Raw genomic sequence first — 22,780 nt, forward strand, 5'->3', positions numbered from 1 at the left:
TTCAGGTCGCAGATCGCAATGCTTCAGCGTTGCCAACGATCGGCGACCTGAAGCGTCGCGATCGGTGACCCAAAGCGTCGCGATTGGCGACGCTTCAGGTCGCAGATCGCGACACTTCAGCGTCCCCAACGATCGGCGACCTGAAGCGTCGCGATCGGCGACGCTTCAGGTCGCAGATCGCGACGCAGCCGGGCCGCCGATCGTTGGCGATGCTTCAAGCTCGCCGGCGACGCTTCAGTTCGCTACACTTCATCCTTCATCCGGCGACGCTTCATCCGACGACGCTTCACTTTGCGACGCTTTCGGCGACCCTTCGCCTCCCACCAACAAGCCTGGGTATTTTTTTTTCCCTTTTGAGTTAATTTTTTTGTTAATTTTTGTTTAATGATTCTAGTTCCTTTGGATATTTTTGTTTAATGATTCTAAATTCTTGCTAATTTTTTTGTTTAATGATTCTAGTTCCTTTGGTTTTTTCTTTGTTTGATACAGTAATGGGTATATGCATTTTTGTTTAGTTTGGGTATTTGATATTTACTGTGTAATGGTTGTGAAGAAAGTTTCTTATATACGTACTTATCAATTATTGTAATTCTTTTTTATTTCTATGGTTCTTATTGTTTGGATGATTCTAGTTTTGGATCCTCACTCTCTTGGTTTGGTTTCCACATTGATACCACTGTTAGATATATGTAGTGTACAAGTACCTGTACATTAGGTGTAATGTATGAACTCAAAATGAGATTACCCATCTTCTAAATTTTCTTGTGTTGATTATTGCTTAGGTAATGATACTCTGATTTCACAATGGGATTGTGTTCTCTGATTGTTAATTTACTTGATTTAATGGGGGATTGTTCTTTAGATTATGTTTTAGATACGTTGTGCTACTCTATTAATATTTCTTGCAAGACAAATGATGAGATTTTTTTTCCCTAATTGCTAGTTTTTTCTATCATCCATTTTGATGACAAAATGAGTGTTCAATTTTTTGGGATTAGCGTAGAATGAGGATATAGACTATAGAGATATATGAATGACATTACAGGTGAAGTGAATGGTTTTGTGGAATTAGACTTTAACACTAGTATTGATGAGGATCATGATGGCACTGGTTAGTTTAAACAGAATCACTTTAATGTTATTTTAAATATTGCCAATGCACTTTAAGGTAGAAAGTCTAAGGATTTTGGTATATATGTACTTAACATAAAAGTTTAAAATTGATGCATAATAGGTGTAATTTGACCTTTCCATCTTGATTGAAAAGTTTATATTTGCTTTCTACAACTTATACATTAGGAGTGACGAACTTTTTCGTCACTATATGTACCCGAAAATAGTTTTAGTGACGAAATTATTCGTCACTAAATATAATTTAATAAACTAAAGTGTTTTTAGTGACGAAATATTTTCGTCACTGAATGATGTTTTTAGTGAGGAAAACATTTAGTGACGAAACGTTTTCGTCTCTAAAAGTTTTTTTTTTATAAATCAAATCGGACTTTTAGCGACGAAATTTTTCATCACCGGGACTTTTAGTGACGGGGTTTCAGCGACGAAATGAATTTCGTCACTAAAAGTCCGATTTCGTCACTAAAGGTTCTTAGTGACGAAAAACTGGACTTTTAGTGACGAATTTTTTCGTCACTGAAAATACATTTTGTTGTAGTGGGAAAATCAGAGAAATGCAAAGAAACCAAGAGTTTTCTTAAGTTAGATTTTGATTCAATAAATCCTAGAAATTTTTTTTTCTAATTCAATAAGGGAGAAGGAGCACAGAGAATTGACACATACTATAGGAAAATTGGGAAATGCTGCCATGAGCAATACACTTGGCATCTGCACTGAAATTAAAGGAAACATAAATTTGAAAATGATGGAGAAATTAAGCAATATCTGATATACATTTTCGAAATTAATGAAATGGCCAAGGACACCACTATCTTGCTTAATACCACAACAGAAAACAAAACTGATCTTAGGACTATTATGTGTTCCATTCAAGTGGAATACCACCAAAACTTATCTTACACTATTTGGCAAGCTTGAACCAAGACGCAGAAAATTCTGAAGCATGATTTGTAATAAAATTGACATCAAGAGGTAGAAAATTCAAACATTGTATTAAACTTTTTGAACTCATTCTCTGGTAAGGACGGTGTGACATTCAAAGGGAGGCCTTTTTTGTAGATGGAATAACCTTTGGCTGGCCATAAAATGCAAAGTATGCTTATTAACTAGATTAATACACTCATACTGAGTAAACAACAACAACTAATGAAACAAGTTATAGTGCATCTATCTACTCCATCGTGTAAAACATAAAAAGAGAGGTAAAAGGTAAAGGAAAAAGGAAGAACATATCACCAAGGCAAAATCGATGAACAACAGCACAACAAAATTGCACCTTGCAGAGAACTTGCTCAATTAAACCAAAAACTCAGAAACATAAACAGCATATCCCAGTCATAACAAAGGCCCATAAATTATTAAACAGCCTTAGATTTAGTATGTAAATAAGTATAAACTCATATTTACACCAACAAGATCTAAGAAGTCCTAAATTCAACCAATGAAAGAAGTTATGGCCCATTCATCTGCTCAATCATATCAAGAATAACAGAGAAATAGAAAACAGATCAGCCCAGAATAACACAGATGTATACCTTAATTGCACTTTGCACAGCACTTGCCACCTCAAATTCCACAAAGCCAAAACAAAATCCCTATTGTATTGACACATGGAGAATAATTATATGCTCAGGGAACAGCTAACAATGAACAACATAAACTTGATTAACATATGACATAGCTTTTGGCTTCTAACTTGAATTACCACCATTCTTAATAGGTCCAAACTTCTTGAACTCATTCTCTAGTAGGGAAGGTGTGACATTCAAAGGGAAGCCTTTTTTTGTAGATGGAATAACCTTTGGCTGGCCATAAAACGCAAAGTATACATATTAACTAGATTACAGCCATGCAGAGTAAACAACAACAACCATGATGCAGATCATAATGTGAGTTAACTAGCAGAAATAAAAGTCAACAATAACAAACTGCACACCTTCATAATCCTTAGTACTACTGTTTTCATTAGCATTTGTGTTGGAAACCGGTGTCCCAGATTATGCTCCAACATCCAAGCCTCTCCTTGGCAATATGTGATAGCAAGATCTTTATCATAATGCAAGGATGGTTCTGTGCATCAGTTGGGATTTATAGAGAAACATAAATATAATGCTACCAGTTGGGATTAAAATGAGAAACACAATATGAGTATAATGTTTGTAGAATCCACATGTTGTATGAGAGAGATTCATAGATCATCTCCTACAATGCGCTGGTTTTACAACTGTTAGGATAGAGGATATGTAATCTAAAAATTAAACAGATTTGAACATTTAAGCTATGAATCCGGTAAAATTTGGTTTCCAAACCAATGACAATTGTATAGGGCTGTATCTTAATTGCATTTACTAAAAAGAAATCGTCAAGAAATCTAGTGCCAGAGCATGCCTAAATTGTTCAGAGAAAATATAATCTATTCTAAATAAACAGTATTTCATACAGGTATACCAAACCCTTGGTTTTTTTTTTTTTTTATAACTTTTATCAGAGTTTTAATGTTCCTGAAACATTATAGGTAAATAATGATACTGCACAGCTAATAAGAAGAGGTTACTTCATGTTTGACAAATATATATATAAAACTTACAGCTGTTGTAAGGAGGTCATCATTCCAAGCTGGTAAAGTTCCATTGAAATTGTTTGAGCTAAAACTTCTGTAACATTATAGAAAGTTTTACGATTAATATAAGTTCTAATAAATGGATTTGGAAAAGGGTTAACAAAAAGAAATCATAAATAAAGGGAAAAGATTAAACCCACTATCTTTCAACTAAAGTATTTTATGACAAACATTTGAGCAGGGCAATCATAACATAAGAAGTCAACCAATGTAATATGAATAAATACAATATAAACCAAAAGAAACAAGTTCTCGCAGTTTCATTCAATAGTTCAGGGACTTCAGGCCCTTAAAATGTTGTCGGGAGATGAATCAGAATGGAGCTATACGTGCATTGCAAAATGCAGGGATATATATTCCACACCTAAGCAGAAGATCAGTAAGGACCATGACTGGAGATGCTGTGTGCACCCCAACTTTGGACCGCTTGCACTCTTTCAAGAGTGATGCTTGAAGCTGCCTTAGGCCACACTTTGTGGACCCATAGCTACAAGTTGAAGGATATAAAATAATGAAAATCGTTCTGAGTCACCAACAACTTGGAATAGCACAAACTTCCATGAATCATTGAATAATGATTGGCAAAAACCACATGACATACCTCTGCTCACTAGAGAATAAACTAAATCCCTATAGTACTAAAAATTGTGGCCCCCCTTATCCTGGTTCTTCATCACACGCATGGCTTCTCGAGTGCAGAGTAGAGAACCAACCATGTTTGTTGAGACAATCTACCATGAAACAAAGTGGTACTTCGCAAATCAGTTGCTACTTTGAGTGCAATGTGTATACTATTTTGATGTATTGGTAGTACCCTATTATCTATTGAATGAATCTCAACCACAAGAGAGCCCGATTAATCACAAATCTAAAACCAAAATCAATCCAAAAAGACTTATTATTTCCTTTCGCATCAGCCTGCTAAATTAATTGAATATAGAATTACAAAAAGACCTATTTATAATAAAAAAAATTGCAAAAAGACTTAACAATTTTTACTAACCCATATGAAATGATTTAGGGAACATTAGTACTCTATCTATGGCTGGTTGAAATTTTGAATTGTAAAAATACTCAGCTACTAAAGCAAAGTTTAAAATCACACACCAAAATTGAACCCTAAATCAGTAAATCACACACCAAAATTGAACCCTAATTTCCATAGTCAATCAATAAAAACAAAGATTGAGGCACAGAGCAATGCACAATATTCAATCACTACGATTGCGTTATGTATGATCAAGATACGAACTTAATTTTCACAAAAAAAAGGTACCATCGGAATATTCCTTCCTCCAATCAGAGATTCCTCACATTCTGGAGATTCATCTTCGCACATAGAGAAAATGCGATCTACTTCGAGAGCGAGCGCGAGAGAGAAAAAGAGCAATCTACAAATTTTAGAGCGAAAACTCACGCTGGTGTGCCCACCATTTTTTCCAGGGTTATATGTTGACTTATTTTGAAGGTTCTCCGTAAGCCTAGTAATAGTCACCTGCATGTTACATTTAGTGTTTATTTGGACAAATTTTAATAAACCCTCAAAAAACAAGGGTCGAAATAGGTCCACTTTTTTATATGGAGTTCACTAGGGATCTTCATCTCCATCATCCTATGCTATCCAAAATCATATTTCTTTATCACTTCCTTAACTAACATGTCCTTATATTATTACTTTCTCCAATGTTACGTGTACATCCAATTCTACGCCATATATATTATAATGCATATTTCATATGGGATTAGATCAATAAAGGAAAATAACAATGCATACATATGTCAATTAGCTACAAATCATCTCTATGAATAATCCAAATCCATTAGAAGAAAATTGTAAATATTAGGTATAGCAGTTCACTAGCAAGCTTTAATAATAATGATATAATTACAACGCCAATGAAGGACCAAGCAAACAACATGGGAATTGCAAAGTGGATCAGTTTTAATAATTCTAATATATACACAACCTTCTACTGCTAAACAAACTTAGATTTCCCAAATACGAACTTAGCTAAGCATGGTTTACAATTCTCAAATTGTTATCACAGAGTCTGATGTAGGACACAATTTACTGTTTAATTATTGTAATTTATTATTTTTGGTATTTTTATGTAAAAACGTTATTTTAGGTTTAGGTGATTTAATTCCTTGTTTTTAGGTGCATTTAATGCTTTTTAGGTTAAATTTGATTCTAGATATGGTAAGATATCAATTAGGAGTTATTTTAGAATATATTTTCTTGTCTGTCAAGTTTTATGGAGCCCTTAAATAGGCCCTTAAGTCTGTAAACGTTTTTCATAGAATATTATTGAATAAAAATCAAAAAAAGGTGAGGCTTTGCTCTTCTTTTGGTTCTTCAAGAACTGTGAACTTATCAAGGATTCTTCCTTGTGGCGTTCAAACTTTATATCTTTGGTTTGTGATTCTTTATAATCATTGGGTCAAGGTCAACTTATATCTTTGGTTCGCGTTTCAATTATAAACGTTGGGTTAGGGTTTCTATCAAAAATCTGAATTTTAGCTTTCTTGGGTAAGTATTCCAATATTTTTGTTGGGTCTCAAAGCGTATCGATTGAGGTTCGCATCATTTGGTGTTAAATATTCCAATATTTTGGTTGGGTCTTAAAGCGTGTCGATTGAGGTTCGCATCATTTGGTATCAGAGCACAGGTTCTAAAATCAGTTTTCTATCCCTTTTATCTTTTGTTTCCTGTTATCATCCAAAAAAAAAAGTGAAAAAAAAAAAAAAAACTTGAAAAAAAAGAGAGATGGTAATTATTGAGAACATTGTGGAAGATTCAATTGAGGTCAAATATGAGGATGAGTCCACAACTTACAATCCTTAAGTCTCAGTTGATTTGTTGAAGATGACTATACAATATGTTGATTTTCTTGGAGTAGAAAATTTTAATTTTATTATCAACCCTTTGTTGATTGATATTGCAAATAAATTGAAAGTAGATGAGAAGAAATTTTCTGCTACACTTTATGAAGGATTCAAATTTCACAACCGGATCAAGTCATTAAAGCATTCGAAGTATTTGTTTATTTGGAGCGGAAGATTTCAGATTTCAAAGATGAACTCGAGGACGAGTTTGTTTCAAGTGGAGGGGTCTGATGTAGGACACAATTTACTGTTTAATTATTGTAATTTATTATTTTTGGTATTTTTATGTAAAAACGTTATTTTAGGTTTAGGTGATTTAATTCCTTGTTTTTAGGTGCATTTAATGCTTTTTAGGTTAAATTTGATTCTAGATATGGTAAGGTATCAATTAGGAGTTATTTTAGAATATATTTTCTTGTCTGTCAAGTTTTATGGAGCCCTTAAATAGGCCCTTAAGTCTGTAAACGTTTTTCATAGAATATTATTGAATAAAAATCAAAAAAAGGTGAGGCTTTGCTCTTCTTTTGGTTCTTCAAGAACTGTGAACTTATCAAGGATTCTTCCTTGTGGCGTTCAAACTTTATACCTTTGGTTCGTGATTCTTTATAATCATTGGGTCAAGGTCAACTTATAGCTTTGGTTCGCGTTTCAATTATAAACGTTGGGTTAGGATTTCTATCAAAAATCTGAATTTTAGCTTTCTTGGGCAAGTATTCCAATATTTTTGTTGGGTCTCAAAGCGTGTCGATTGAGGTTCGCATCATTTGGTGTTAAATATTCCAATATTTTTGTTGGGTCTCAAAGTGTGTCGATTGAGGTTCGCATCAGAGTCCTAGTTGTTTTTCCCTCTTTCTAGCTTACATATGATTTTATTAGATACTCTAAATTCACAGTCCTAGTAACCCAGAAGAATCCTATTAGGAAGTTTCTCAAGTAAGGTTAATGGAATTTTGAGTAAGAAGATGGTTTACCTGCTCTATCTTCTCTCCTCTTTGTTCTACTTCTTTTTTATAATTCTTATGAAACTCTATATTTTATTTTAAAGATAAACATAAGTCATGCTTCCATGAAAGAATGAATCCATAACCTGGATGGCCTTTAGTAGTTTAAAGCTTAGACTAATAGTTAACTTTCAAATTTTCTTTAGTTTATAATCCATAATTCCTAGTCTGATCAAAGATAGGTAAGAAATCAACTTTTCATAAAACATTGCAAAGAATTTCCACCAGTTTTTTGTTTTTTTGTTTTTAATTCCTCTGAGTGTGATTGGTTTTTACCAAAATCTGATTCCTAAAATAAACTAGATATAATTTGTGTGGGCCTTTATATCATTCTCCTCCTTTCCTTCATGATTCCTTGCCGAACAAATCTGATTTGCTAGCTGCACCAAATCAACCCAGAACCCTTTTGTTTCTTTCATTTTTATTTTTTTTGGATTAAGAAAAACCAAGAGAAATCAGTCAGACGGATTTGTTACCCTATGCCAAAGCAATTGAGAGCCCTTCCATAGTTGGAATTTGAAATTTGACGGGTCAACCATCACAGAGATGGGGAATTTGGTATTCAAAGTTCAAGGTGGTCTGCATCTAATATTGACAAAATGTTTTGCATTGCATTGGCTTGTGGAATTAAAGTACTATAACTTTTTCCTTATCTTACCCTTTCTTAAAATAAAAGGTCCCATTTTCCTTATCTTACCCTTTTTTTTAATAAAAAGTTCAATTTAAAAAAAAATAATGAAACTATTCCACATCTAAAAGCATCAGTATTTGTGCACTCAAAACTAAGCAGCAATGATCTAGGGAAAAATAATTTGCAAACTTCAGCTGAATCATACCACTTAAATACTGGTGACACTTGACAGCCTAGAGTTATAAAGATATTAACATTGAGAAGTTTTCTTTTGGGGGGGGGGGGGGGGGGGGGATAGGTAAGAGAACTTTATTAATAGAAGAGAAGCACACAAACTATTCCTATGGTACACAGGACATGTACCAAAGGAAACAAGACATTAAGTAAAAAACACAAATCTAAAAATTTCCAAAAAAAGGGGATGTGACCGCTCATTGCCCTCATCCAATCAGACAGAGTAAGCAAGAAAAACCATTTCAGTTCAATGATGGAAAGTTCCTCCCCATTGAAAGTTCTAAGATTTTTTTTCTCGCAAAATAGTCCAAATGATGCATTGGGGAATTGCTCCCAAATAACTGCTGCCCAACACCTGCCACCCACCCCTCTATTCCAACAAGCTAGTAGATCCACGCGTGTGGGTCCCACATCATGCCAGTGAGACACCTGTCTCACCTAATACCTTCTCCACTCAAGAAACCTCAAAGAGGCTAAACACAAATGTCCACAAATTATATGCATAAGAGCAGCGAAGGAACAAGTGACCCACTGATTCCCAACTATTCTTGCACATGCAACATCTGTTGACAATGTAAATATTCCTCCTCAAATTAACCAAAGTGAGAATCTTTCCCCTAGCCTGGCCAAGTAAAAAGAGCCACTTTAGAAGGAACTTTCACCCTCCAAATACTTTTCCAAAGGGAAGGCATGACTTCCTCCGGTAGTTAGGACTCTATAATAAGATTTTAACTTCGAAAGATCCATTCTTTGCAAGCTTCCACACCATTTTATCAACCCCATTCCGATCAATATTAGTGGAATACAATAAAGCAAAGAAAGATTGTAAACTCTCCAACTTCCAATCCTGGATAGAATGAGTAAAATGAATATCCCAATGAATAAACCCATTCTGTCCACCCAAAACATCAGCTAAAATTGCATCCTTCCTTTGAGCAATCCTATACAACATGTGGAAAGACGCTTGGAGAGGAACTTCGCTGCACCACATGTCATCCCAAAAATGAATAAGGGAGCCACTTACCACCTCAAACCGTACACTGAGAAGCTTTTATTTTTATTTTTTGAGAAGATTTAAGGAGACATCCTTTTAGAGGAAATTTGGCAATTAGCATTATTTTAACAACTATTTAATTTGTTGTCAAGTTTGCAAACTAGTATCTTAAGGCTTTGAAACTCGAGTTCAGTGAAGGAACTTGAGTCTCTAATCCTTGAGTTCAAAGTTGTGGATGAAAAAATCTACGTGGTACTCGAGTTTTGTTGAAGAAAGATTTAGGTTTGTGTGTGCTAGGTTTGTTCCTGTCGTGGGTCTCTTTCACTCTACACACTCAATGGAACTCAAGTCTCTACACGTGGATTACTTATCTACATCAGCTTGGAACTCGAGTCTCAAAGGCTCGAGTTTCTTCACTGAACTCGAGTCTCAAAGGCTCGAGATACTAGTTTGCTAAAATGTTTCGAAAATATGCCAACTAACGAAATAGTTGCTAAAATAATGATTAAATGGAAAATTTGATCTATCCTTGAAAGGTAGAAATGAGAATGAAAAAGTTGACTAAAATGAATGATCAAAGTCCTATTTATAAACATATATGCACTAGTTCAGAACAAGTACGGAGCCAATAGACACTCAATTTTGAAAAGAAAAATGCACCATAAACATAAATAAATAAATAAATAAAAATGACGGAACCAACTTGTTGCAGGTGGACAGCCTGTATGGGAAGAGGGAAAGGGGGGGGGGGGTCACAATTCTTTAGGACTGGCCAATGATTTGGCAGGTTCTTTAGTATTTAACGATTTATTTATTGGCTTGGGTAAAATAATTAAATAAACAATCAACTCAAAATGCAGTGGCGGCCCCAGGAATTTTTCTCAGGGTGTTCTTAAAAAAATTTTCCATGAATTTTTTTTTTGGGTTTGTGGTTTTCTTATCAAATATTTGTCCACATTTCTAGCAAAAGAATAAACAATAAACTATAAGTTTATTTGAAATATTAATGAAATTATTAATTATTGTTGTTTAGTTGTTTCATCAATTTTTTGTCTTTTATAAACTATAATTTGTTATATTGTTGTTTCATTAATTATAAAATTATTAATTGTTATTTACCCTAGAGTAACATAATTTAATTTGTTTGTCTTTTATAATGTATTGGTTAATTAAATTATTAATTATTGTGTATTAGTTACTTCCTCCAATTAATTATTAGTTAATTAAATGATTGTTTATTAATTATTAGTTGCACTATTGCACTAGCAAACAGCCACACCCCATTCACTCCAATTCAACAGGCCCCAATGCCCCATGACCCCAATTACAAGACTAGAGTCAATCAAATAAAGCCAATTAATTGTATTTCACCAAAAGAAACCAACACCAACACAGACAATTAATTTATCTCACCACACCAACATCAACACCAACGGATAACTCCAAAAACAGTGCAAATATAAATAAAAATTTATAAAGTATACTAACCAAAAGGCAAAAGCAGACAAATGACAATCACAGTTCGCAATTCAAAGTCTTAAAAGAGAGTGAGAGAGAGAGTTTGAGACAGAGAGAGTCCCATTTTTTCACTTTCATTCTTCCCTCTTCACTCTTTAGATAAAGAGCAGAGAGACTGAGACAGAGTCACAGAGATGAAATACCTAAGGGGCAGCGTTGTCGGGTACAGTGGCGAGGTGAGGAAATGAGGAAGACCGATCGGGCACAGTGGCGAGGCGAGGCGAGGCGAGGAACTGAGGAAGACCGATCGGGCAGGCAGGGCAGCACATCGAGATGTAGCTTCCGTTTGAATGGGAGATCGAGTTTGAGCCGGCCCGATCTGGCGATCTCCTACTCCGTCGTCCGTTCCGTTGGTTGTTGCGTCTGTGAAATGTGAAGTGTTTGGCCTAATTTGATTTCAGTATATTAGGTTAGGTTTTTTTTTTTTTTTTTTGGAGAATCCGTGGGTTACTAGGTTTGCTACCATATGTTGGGCTTGCCATCCGTTGATTTTTTTCGGGAATCTGTGGGCCTGCCGCTTGCTTTGTTACACTTTTCTTTTTTTCTTTTTTTCTTTTTTTTCAGATTTTAGTTCAATTTTTTTTTTGGCTTTTTTTTTTGCTAAACAAATAATTTTTTTTTAGGGTGTTCCTACCTTTGATGGGTGTTACTAATTTTTTTTTAAGGGTAAATAAATAATTTATTTTTAATTATTATATATAAAAAAAAAAAATCCAGTTCAGGGTGTTCCCAAGAACACCCTGAAATGTAGGTGGCACCGCCACTGACTCAAACAATATTTCAAAGGTAAATTATTACCTTTGCAGCTAACCATAAAATCACAGATGAAACCCACTGGTAAAATCATCTGAATGGGATTCCTGATAATTTGCATTGAAAGTTGAATTTTTAAAAGTTAACACTTATCTCAATAGCCTAAGGCCCTAAGCTGTTAAATAACAGAATATGTAATCTGTTAAATTTTAGTTTAAGAAGAAATATGTTATAACTAATAACCTGTCTAGAATGAAGATAAATCCCGGAAAACGGGATGATATTGCCACAAACAGACCTAGTGAATTTATTAATTTATATATTTTTTATTAACATAGCAACATGTTGTCATTACAAGGACTTGGCCTTGCAAGGTGATATCCGGTATGTATAACTTAGTCAACCATGGCTCATTGAATCATTTTCCTATTTTGAATCATCTCATTTCGTTAAGTGAAGGACTGCCCATTTGGAAGCAACCAAATAGTGAATACTATAACTTAAGTTTACTGAAGATATGGAGCAAAAACTGTCATAACTTCCTTGTAAACAGGCTTATTAAAATCCACTGCCTGCACAGAATGGAAAAAAGACCATGTAAGTAAACCAACAAGACCAAAATACCAATTCTAGCCGTTTTTGAACCAGTAAAGAAAAGTAAAAAGATACTGTCTACCCACAAGTTCAACTATTTGTTCTGGAGATATCCAAGACCACTCGCCAAACTAAGCTTTCTCAGTCCCATCACCCAACAGATTGATTTCTTCATCCTTCCCAGTGAATTTAAGAAGAAACCTGAAAGGGTTTGCAAGTTTGACGAAGTTATAAAATCTGAATTGAGAAATCTGAATGACTCAATTAATTATTGTTTGTGTACAAAGGTATATATACCTGTACTGAAAGATAATAAACAGAACTAACAAAAACTAATTAACTAACTTTCCCTCCAGAAAATGAACTGACAGCTGTAATCCACTATCTATAAACTAACTCCTAAACTACAAGTAGTTTTACAACAAAATACTAAACGGCCTGTAGCTCTGTAACTTGTTTCTTCTTCTTATCCTCTGTTTCTGCATTAGTTGTTATATTTGATGGCTTGGATTATTATTGTGCACCACGTCGCTTGGGATAATTGCCCATTGAATTCCCAACCCGGCTTAGATATCCAAGTTCAACTTGGAATTAATGTTTTGGACCTCACGTGCTTAATGTATATTGACTGGTTTGGAATAGTAGCAAAGTAGATAGACTTTTGTCTTTACTTGAATTAGTATTTTGCACGTGAAGGAATACAATTCTATTGATTGGAGGACTTGTGTCTTCACCGACTTAACATCCTATATATGCAGTGTGTTGCAGCAATTGAAGAGAGAGAGAGAGAGAGAGAGAGAGAGAGAGAGAGAGAGAGAGAGAGAGAGAGAGAGAGAGAGAGATGAGAGTGTGTGTGAGAAAAAGGGCCTCTCTTCGTTTGGTTGTTTGATATTTGTGTTGATAATTGTGAGTTGCAATTTGAAATGGTGAGAGGTTTGTTACCGCTTGGTTTTGGTTTTGGGGTTTGTGATTTGCTCTCTCTTGGTACGTTGCAACTTTGGGATTTGTTTTGTGGCTCTCTCTTTGGTTTGTGCGTAATTCGCATTTGGTATTTGGTATTCGTATTTGGTATTTGTGAACTTTTGGTTCTTTGTTTTGTATTTGTGAGAGAGTTATTTGGGTGTATTTGGGATTTGGGTTTGTGAGAATGTCTCTACACTAATTTGTAATATCCCAAATTTGTAAATTTGTTCGTCGTCGCCCGTAGATGTAGGCTATTGCCGAACCACGTAAATCTTGGTGTTTTGTGTCTATCTTATTTTGGATTAATTTTCTTTGTTCCAATTATTTGTTTGGAGATTTTTCTCAAGCCTAAAATATTTCCACAATTAATTTTGGTAATTTGAGCTTTCACTATTTTACAACAGTAGTAGCAGTAGCTTCTGCAGTGACTTTCCTCTTAGCTTTCTCCTGTTTAGATGAGACTTCCTTAGATTCATCTCTATTGCTTTCACAGAAGTTAAATACAAATTTACACTCACAGGCATGTACATATATGGAGACAAATTTAATTCTGAAATTACTTGCGCATCCAAATTACTATATTCTACGTGCCCCCAGCCAAAAAAATCTGTAATTTTGTACCCTAGATTAGGTTATGTTAGGTTGAATACATCCAATGGTTACAAGTTGATATTTCAGTTGTCTTGGGTTTGATAAACTAATCCTCAGCTTGGTTAATTCCCTAAACTGAATTTGACCTAGTCTAGACTCAGTTGCAGCCTTTCACCATATATACCACATCTAACTATGTATGGCTGTATCATATGCTCACCACTTCTGTGCTTGACCCTTCCACTCTGATCCCCACTGATGCTTAAGCTTTTCCCTGACTTCAGGTGGGAAGTCATATGTCAACCAATAAGGTTGAAACCCAACTCAAGCTTTAACTTATTGCTAACAATGGAATTGATTAAAATAACAAGCATGAGTTGATAGACAACCGTGGAGCATTAGTCCTAAAATTACTGACAGAATCTTTTTTTTTTTTTTTTTTTTTTTTTTTTTTTTTTTTTTTTTTTTTTTTTTTAACTTAGGCTACATTGCTGTTTTTAGCCCACGTACAAAAAAGAAAAAGAAAAGGAGGACATGGCACTTCTGCCTCCTCACAAAAATAAGAACCCTAATAAACCTAGATGCCATGGCACTTCTGCCCCCCATAAAAAACACACAGAGAGCAGAGTGGATATTAAACATTGGCATACCTTCAAAAACCAAGTATTACAGTCTCTCTCTCTCTCTGCGAATTAAGAAAAGTGGAAACTGCAGAATGGTAGATCATCAAGTCAATTCTGATTTCAAGTCTGAAAGTTAATGGCACTTCTCGGGTAAATACAAACCAGTAATAAATCTTGGTTCTAAAATAAGGTAAAACCTCTATTTAAGTATAAGGATATATCTGCAATATTTTTAGCTTCTGACTTTGGTTTTGTGTAACTCATGTGTCAAGCTCAAGGTAGGGTAAGATTTATCAATTCTGTGGTCAGCGGCAAGTATGCTGACTTTGACAAAACAATGACGCCAAGTTTGGTTGGCCATCATCTGTAAAAGTTATGGATCTACATAATCTTAAAGAAATGAATGAAGAAAACATGGGAAAACTAGCTACTTGATGGACGTGTGATGGCCAAGAACCCTAGTTCATGTTCAACTCATCTCTCCTATATTTTCCTTTTTTCTTTCTGTGCGCTTTTAGGTGTATTCCGACCCCAAATACAAACAAAAATGTGACATTTTAGCCACTTTTCAGAATTCTTGACCTAAGTCACCAAACCAGTCATTATACACAGCTTGGTAAGATTAACGTGGGACAGAGGTGGTGATACTAAATCTAATGCATGAGTTTCTGGAAAGCATTTGTTGTAGTGTTTAGGAAGACCTAGGATTAGGGTTTTAAAGTGGAAAAGGCTGGAAACAAAGATTGGATTAAGGTTTACTTACAAAGTAACATGATGGGTATGCTCTGAAGCTCAAATAGGTGATTTAATGAGATCAGATCCGATGTAGGGCTGCAAACAGAAAATCAGAACTCTACAAGATCTGATTTTATGGGCTTGGAGGCTAATAAAATGTGGGCGGTGCTAGGCTTTTAATTATAATCTATAAAGTTCAGGGTTCTAAGAGTGAGGAATCAAGGTCTGGATGCAACGTTTCAACTTTCAAGTTGCAGAAAACAAAGAGAAAAGCTTCTAGGAATCAAAGCTTCTAGGAAGAAGGGTTGCATCACATAAACTTAAGAGCATACTTACTACAATATTCTAACACAACTTGTTCTGTGCATTGAATAAATACTGTAACATCAATATATGTAGCTAGCCAGCTAAACATAACCCTATCAGGCTCCGGGCTTGACTATTAACTAATTCCAAATTATTTTTAGAACCCACAGATAAAGCCTAACAACATATGAAAACTCATCATAAGACTCAACCAACAAAAAGTTCTACCCCATACCCTGAAACCTGAAAATTACAAAACACCGAAGACTTCAAAAAAAATAAAAATAAAAATAACACTAATTTATACTAAACCAGCAACTTTCTAATGTAAAGAAACACCCAAAAAACGACTCAGCAATATCTAATGAAGCCTAGAGAAGTGTGTTCCTTAGGCCCTTAGACCATATTTTTGAAGAATAATTTTGATCTTTATATTGCTCTTTCAAAGATGTTGGATCAATCTCACACTCCACAGACACAGAAATACACAACTAAGCCTTAAGCCCTACTAATTGGAATTGGCTACATGAGTCCTCTTTTGCTGTTCAAGTTAGCTAGGGTGCACAAACACCTATGGGATAGATACCTTGCCAAGATATAGTGTCAAGTAGTAAAGATGCTAAACAGAAATATATCTCACTTTCCTTTTTAAGTTTTAATAAAAAAAAAACAATTAAGTTCTCTGTTTTTCAGCCAGAGGCAACCATGTCCTTTCACATGCTTGGTTGAGTATGCAAGAGGAGAAGATTTCAGTTTTCCCCTTTTGTGGTGTGTGTGTTGGGGTGGGGGGGGGGGGGTGGTAAGGTATTGAAGGTTCTGAATCGAAGGAGATCAGTCATGCAAAGCAGTTATAATACCATACAGTGGAGTTTTAAAAAAAGAAAAATTAAAGAAGGTTAACAAACTAGATACTTTCCAGACAATGAAGATCCGTTCAGGAATAGTTATGCCTTCCTTATTTTAATTGTCCTCCATCAAAGCTGATCAATTTCTTAAAATCTAAGCATAAAAGACATTCAATTCAGATCTCCAAAGGAAAGCATCAACAGCTTTATTAAGCAATTCTACTGTAGTCCACACTTTCCTCAAGCAAAGTCTATAAGCATCCCAAAAAAATGGTAATTTAAGGAAGAAAAGTCCAAATTTCATACCTCTGCAGTAACTTCTGCCGAACTAACTCCTGTCTCTTGTTTCTCAAAAAAAAAAAAAAAAAAAAAAAATCCTATCTGTTATCTTAATTCCCTGATGGCTGCACTTCTAGGATCTTCACCCTCATTGACACCACCCTATTAAATTAAAATGTACAAAATACCAATAATAATCTCATATAAAAGAATTATATCATGAATAGAAGGAAATACATTTAGTAAAAACTACTATAACTTTTAATTACTATAAGTTCTACTAGTTCAACAACCACAATCACAAATCACTAAAATCTTAATAGCTAAATCAATGATGCTTTCTCCCATCTCATATTCAATGGAAGACAGAATGAGAAGTTTTAGCTTTGGTGTCAGATCTCCAAAATTACTATAACTATCTACAGACAGGCTCACTTCCATCCAGAAAACAGTTATGTATCTCCAGTGACAAATGCCTTGAAGTGGTTGCTTAAATCAAGCAATGAAAATTGGAGATATAGTCTTAAGAGATTATCACAGTACATGTAACAGCCCCGAATTTCCAATAATTGTGCAATTCTAAAATTCTAATACTAACCTAGCACTGAGTTCAAGAAACCAAAAGAACAGCTACCACTGCAAAATCAATTAACAAGTTTATAATGAATTCTGAAAAACAAAAATGATTAAACAAATATATAATATGACAGAGTTTTGGAAATTTGCAGTTACAAAATGTAAAATAACAAACTAAATAGCATATGAAAAGCATTAGAAACTTCAAAAGTAGAATCCTAATAATCACGTCTGAAAGTTCTTTCTCAAGCATAAAATTCTATATTACTTTTATCATTTGAACAGTTCTGAATGGAGACCTAAGAGCATAGCAGAAGCAAAACTGGGGTGAGGACCCATGCATGTGGATGAAATTTTAAATTTTTTGTCACATATCAAAAAATTACAAAAGCAGGTATGGCCCTTATATAAATGCAATTCCACAAAATTGAATGAATAGTAATTACACCTTAAAAAACGGTTACAAATTGATATTTCAGTTGTCCTGGGTTTGATAGACTAATCCTCAACTTGGTTAATTCCCTAAACTAAATCTGACCTAATCTAGACTCAGTTGCAGCCCTTCACCATATATACCACATCTAACAATGTATGGCTATATCATATGCTCACCACTTCAGTGCTTGACCCTTCCAGTCTGATCCCCACTAATGTTTAAGCTTTTCCCTTTCAGGTGGGAAGTCATATGTCAACCAATAAGGTACCTGCATGTGAAAGTGAAACATACTGGAACGGAATTGTAAGATTAAAATGTGATCCAAAGTCACTGATTTTATAAAGTGCATAACGCATATCTGTCAAAGCTTTAACTTATTGCTAACAATGGAATTGTTAGATTAAAATATCATGCATGAGTTGATAGACAACCGTGGAGCATTAGTATTAAAAATACTGACAGACTCTTTTTTTCCTTAGGCTAGATCTTTTTCTTTTTTTACTAATAATAAATAAAAAAAAGTATCCCACGAAAAAGAAGAAAAAAAAAAAGGAGGACAATGAGAATTAAAGGGAAACCTCACAAAAAAAAGAACCCCAATAAACCTTAGATGCCATGGCACTTCTGCCCCTCATAAAATTATACACAGAGCAGAGTGGATAGTTTTGCAGAACTTGTGGAACTTCTGAATTCTGATAGATTTTGCTCCTTGAGGCTGACTGGATACTCGAAGACATCATTCTCAGTAGCGATAGTTTTGTTTATTTATTACTTTTCACAGTAAACGTGCCACCTTAACTTTGGCTAGAGATGCAAAAGAGGAAGAAGAGGCCATTGTTTAGTTAAACAAAATGCTCCTCTTTTCTCTTGCCATCGTACAACATGATTTTTCATATCTGCTAAAAAAACAAAAAAGTAAACGTTCTTAAGGTCATTTTTTGGAATTTTCAAATGTGTAAAGTTACCATTTTGCCCTTGGTTGAAACATGATGAAACAAAAGGAATGAAGGGCTGCAAAATAGGGTGCTTATTATGCTTGTTTCTAGTGGACGCCTATTAGGGCCCACTCAACTTTGCTAGAGTGGGCTTGTCTCCGCTCAATCCTTGCTTGAGCAAAACAAATGGAGTGTCAAAAATAAACTTTATGTCTCCAATCAACATTTAAAGAATGTCGATTAATTGCACATACAAAGGCTTTGCTTAAGCGAGCCACTACAAAATTCAATTTTTATTTAAAAGTTCTCTTCATCTTTTTATTTTTCAAAATAAGATTACTTACACATGTTACACATGTATATACTAATATACAAGCAGTTGAGGCAATACTATTTCCAAAACCCTATGGGTAAATAATAGTATGACTAAATTGCAAATTGCATTCTTAAAGTGTGGGATAATTTTAATTTTTTCCCTCATTTTTAAATTTTAGTTTACTTCCCCAATTGTTAGATAAAGTTTGTTAAAAAAAAACTCTTCTATATACAATGTTGATGTGTCCATTAAGGACCACTTAAGCGTGTTACATGTGTGTTACATGTGCAATTTGCCTAATGAAATCATGTCAGTCAATTTAATTATTCCATGTAAGTAAAAAATCTAAAACCAAAATAAAAATAAATTTTAAATCTAATAAAATAAAAATATTTGTTTTTGCTGAATAAATAAAATAAATATTTATTTGTCATTTCAGTTCTTTTAAATTTCAAATTTTGTCAATTCAGTACTTCATTACCTTTTTGTTAAGTGTTGCCATTTACTAAATCAAAACAACACCGTTTTTTGGATGATTTTATTTTTAATTTCTTAATTTAATTTTCCTGAAAAACATCAATTACCAAAAAAAAAAAAAAAATCAAGGGGAACGAGATCGACGTACAACAACAACGCTATCTAGCTTCTCTGTCTCTGAGACAATCAAATCATCCTAATGGGCCAAGGAACTTCGGGCGGGCTTAACTGGCAAGGCTTACCGGGTGATCGAAAATCTGATGGATCCAACAAGAAGGAGAAGAAATTCGAGCCGGCGGCACCACCAGCTCGAGTGGGTCGCAAACATCGCAAATAGAAAAGGCCCAGATGCCGCTTCTCGACATTAAGCCAAAAAAAAAAAAAAAAAAAAGATGCCGCTTCTCGACTCCCAAGCGTTACTCCACACACAAAGTGCCGTCTTTGACTCCTAAGGCTCGTGCGTGTCAAAGACTATCTGTTAATGGAGGAAGAGTTTGTGAGCAACCAAGAAAGACTCAAACCAGAAGAGGAAAAAGCTGAGGAAGACAAATCTAAAATCGATGATCTTAGAGGCTCACCAATGAGTGTTGGAAATCTGGACGAACTCATAGATGAGAATCTCGTGATTGTTTCATCGTCAGTGGGACTGGAATACTATGTGGGGATTTTGTCTTTTGTGGATAAGGATCAGCTGGAGCTTGGCTGTGCGATATTAATGCATAACAAGGTGCTTTCTGCTGTGGGGTTGTTGCAAGATGAGGTTGATCCTATGATGTACGTGATGAAAGTTGAGAAAGCTCCCTTGGTATCGTATGCTTGAGAAAGCTCCATTAACACATCCACGTTACTGTATTGATATATTATTTTATTATATTATTTATATTATTTTAATATATTATTATTAAAATAAAGTCATGTTGAGTATTTTATAAAGTTAAACTTGTAAAATAAATAAATAAAAGTATATTTTAAAGTATTAAAAGCTAAAATTTTTAGTTCTTTATCTGTGTGGAAAAGTTCAGAACATCTCTCAAATGGGTATGATGGTATTTTCATTGTTGCTAGATTGTTAACTGTGTGGAAAAGTTCAGAACATCTCTCAAATGGGTATGATGGTATTTTCTTTGTTGCTAGATTGTTAACTTTAACTGAGTATGGAGAAAAGAATTGAAAGGGTACATCTAATAGTTCTTCAGTCATTAAATTTTAGAAAAATTCAAAACTATTTCAATTACTTCATTGTCGGTGGGTAACATATATAAGGAAGCCCATCAAGGAATTCGTAGCATATATGATATAACCAAATCTTCATTTTTTATTTTCTTTCCGACGCAATTTGGTTATAGTGATAGATTAAACATGGAAACAAGACCTGCCTTGAGTGCAACTGTTCTTAATTAACCAAGTCATATATTCTGATTGGAGTGTTTCTTTCATTGATATTATGAAAAATTGCAAATCAAGCTACAGTAGTGGTGTCACGCCCCGAATCTAACTATAAAGATAGGCAAGTGACAATGACCGCATAACGTAATCACTCTACAAGTGTGTAAGGCCTTCTTAGCAACTAAAATTTATTCTCAAAATTACATCAAATAAATCCAAAATACCTCAACAATTTCTTTATAAATAAATCTCTAATAATTGTAAGGGACAAAATCCAAACCTCATGTACATAATGCCAATTGGCCAATAAATATAAGACTATTACAAAGCCATCTAACCCCAAAATCACTAAGCTTCTATTATGCTCACAACATAACAGCAAATCTCCCAAAACTTGCTATTCTTCACAATCTGAAACTAGAGGGGAAAAAGGGAGGTGAGTTGACAACTCAATAAGTAATCAAAATCCTAATAAGTTCTATCAAGCAAAAGATTTGTAAAATAATAAGTTGTACATAGATTGAATATTTTAATCTTACAAATATATCATAGATGGATTAGAAAATAATTAGTTTTCCATATATCAAAAGCTGTAATTTACAATATGTTCCAAAAACACATAAGCAATTTCAAGGACTCAAAACAATTCAAATACTCAAACATAATTCATATTCTTAACAATCTTTATGACTATAGTTACGCTATATACCCGTGACTGGGCATAAGATTTAGATGAAATTAGTTCCGTGCTAATATATATCCCCCATTAGCTGGGTCTAGAAACACGATAGGCTTGTGATGCCCTAGATAGAACTAGTTTCAATACCAATGAATAACCCCCATTGGCTGGGTATTAGAGTACCAATGAATTATCCCTATTAGCTAGGTATCAAAGTCAAAACATAGTCAGATTGTTCAAAATCATATATATCGAATCATAGTTCAAACAAGAATATATCTCATTCAAATACATACATACATATATATATATATATATATATATATATATATATATATATATAAAAAAATATATATTCAGTAATCAAATATATTTATGACAATTCTTTATTCTTTACTTTAATCAATCAAAATAAAATTGTAAGACAATAATTAGTAGCTAAAATAAAGTAGTATAAGCAAAATCAAACCAATTAGGAGAAAGCTTACTTACTTCAATCCAATGCCAATTCAAAATCCTTGCAGTTTCCCAAGACTAATCCAATGTAAACCCTTTAGCAAACCAAGTAAAGAATTTACTTCAAAGAAGTTTGTTACTTAGATCCTTGGACCTCAAATCTCAATGCCATCCAACACCACGGAACAAAGCAAAGATGCTTTACACGTGAAAAGACTAAATCCTTAGAAATCTTCAAATAATTGGTATTGACTTTATCTTTTATTTATCAATAAGGAACCTTACATGACAAGTCAGAAATGCTCATGATGGCCAGCAAGCATCTAGTTGCGTTGCCTTTAATAAGAATCATGGAATAAAAGTAATGTGCTTTTAGTGGTGAAATTTTGCTTAACTGGACATATACAGGTTGGCTAAGCAAAATCCTTAAGGTGGCTAGGGTTCACATAATGCAACTAGGGTACAAATATTGCTAATTCCAATATCAGAATTACTAAGTTACCCCTAAAAATAAATATCCTTTTTATTTTATTTTATTTTTTTCTGGAACCGGGTATCACAAGTGGTCACGTAGTTTCTTTGTTAGGTTCTTAAATTCTTTAACTGGGGTACAGCTAAGCTAATAGTTCCTTTTCCTTAAAGTAAAAATATATAAATAATAGTTTGGAATTTTTTTTTATTGGTCAAATAAAAGTTTGGAATTACTTTCAAATGGATATGACACACCAATATTGTCTTTGTTGCTATGTTATATTCTTTAACAGAGTATGAAGAAAAAGAATTTAAAGGGTAGATCTAAACTTTAAAAAAGTTTG

At 34.1% G+C, this 22,780-nt stretch overlaps 1 long non-coding RNA gene and 1 pseudogene across 1 annotated transcript in view; one reads left to right on the forward strand and one right to left on the reverse strand.

Annotated features, from left to right (window-relative positions):
* Window positions 1-20,822, forward strand: part of LOC142617131 (uncharacterized) — a 65,703-nt gene extending 44,881 nt beyond the window's left edge. Inside the window, exon 3 of the long non-coding RNA XR_012840905.1 lies at window positions 20,797-20,822. This is a non-coding gene — a long non-coding RNA (uncharacterized LOC142617131). The remainder of the gene's footprint in view (window positions 1-20,796) is intronic.
* LOC142615302 (nudix hydrolase 26, chloroplastic-like) lies at window positions 12,275-18,072 on the reverse strand (annotated as a pseudogene).
* Window positions 20,823-22,780: the final 1,958 nt, after the last annotated feature.

This window comes from Castanea sativa, chromosome 11 (assembly GCF_040712315.1).
Source record: "Castanea sativa cultivar Marrone di Chiusa Pesio chromosome 11, ASM4071231v1".
NCBI lineage: Eukaryota > Viridiplantae > Streptophyta > Magnoliopsida > Fagales > Fagaceae > Castanea > Castanea sativa.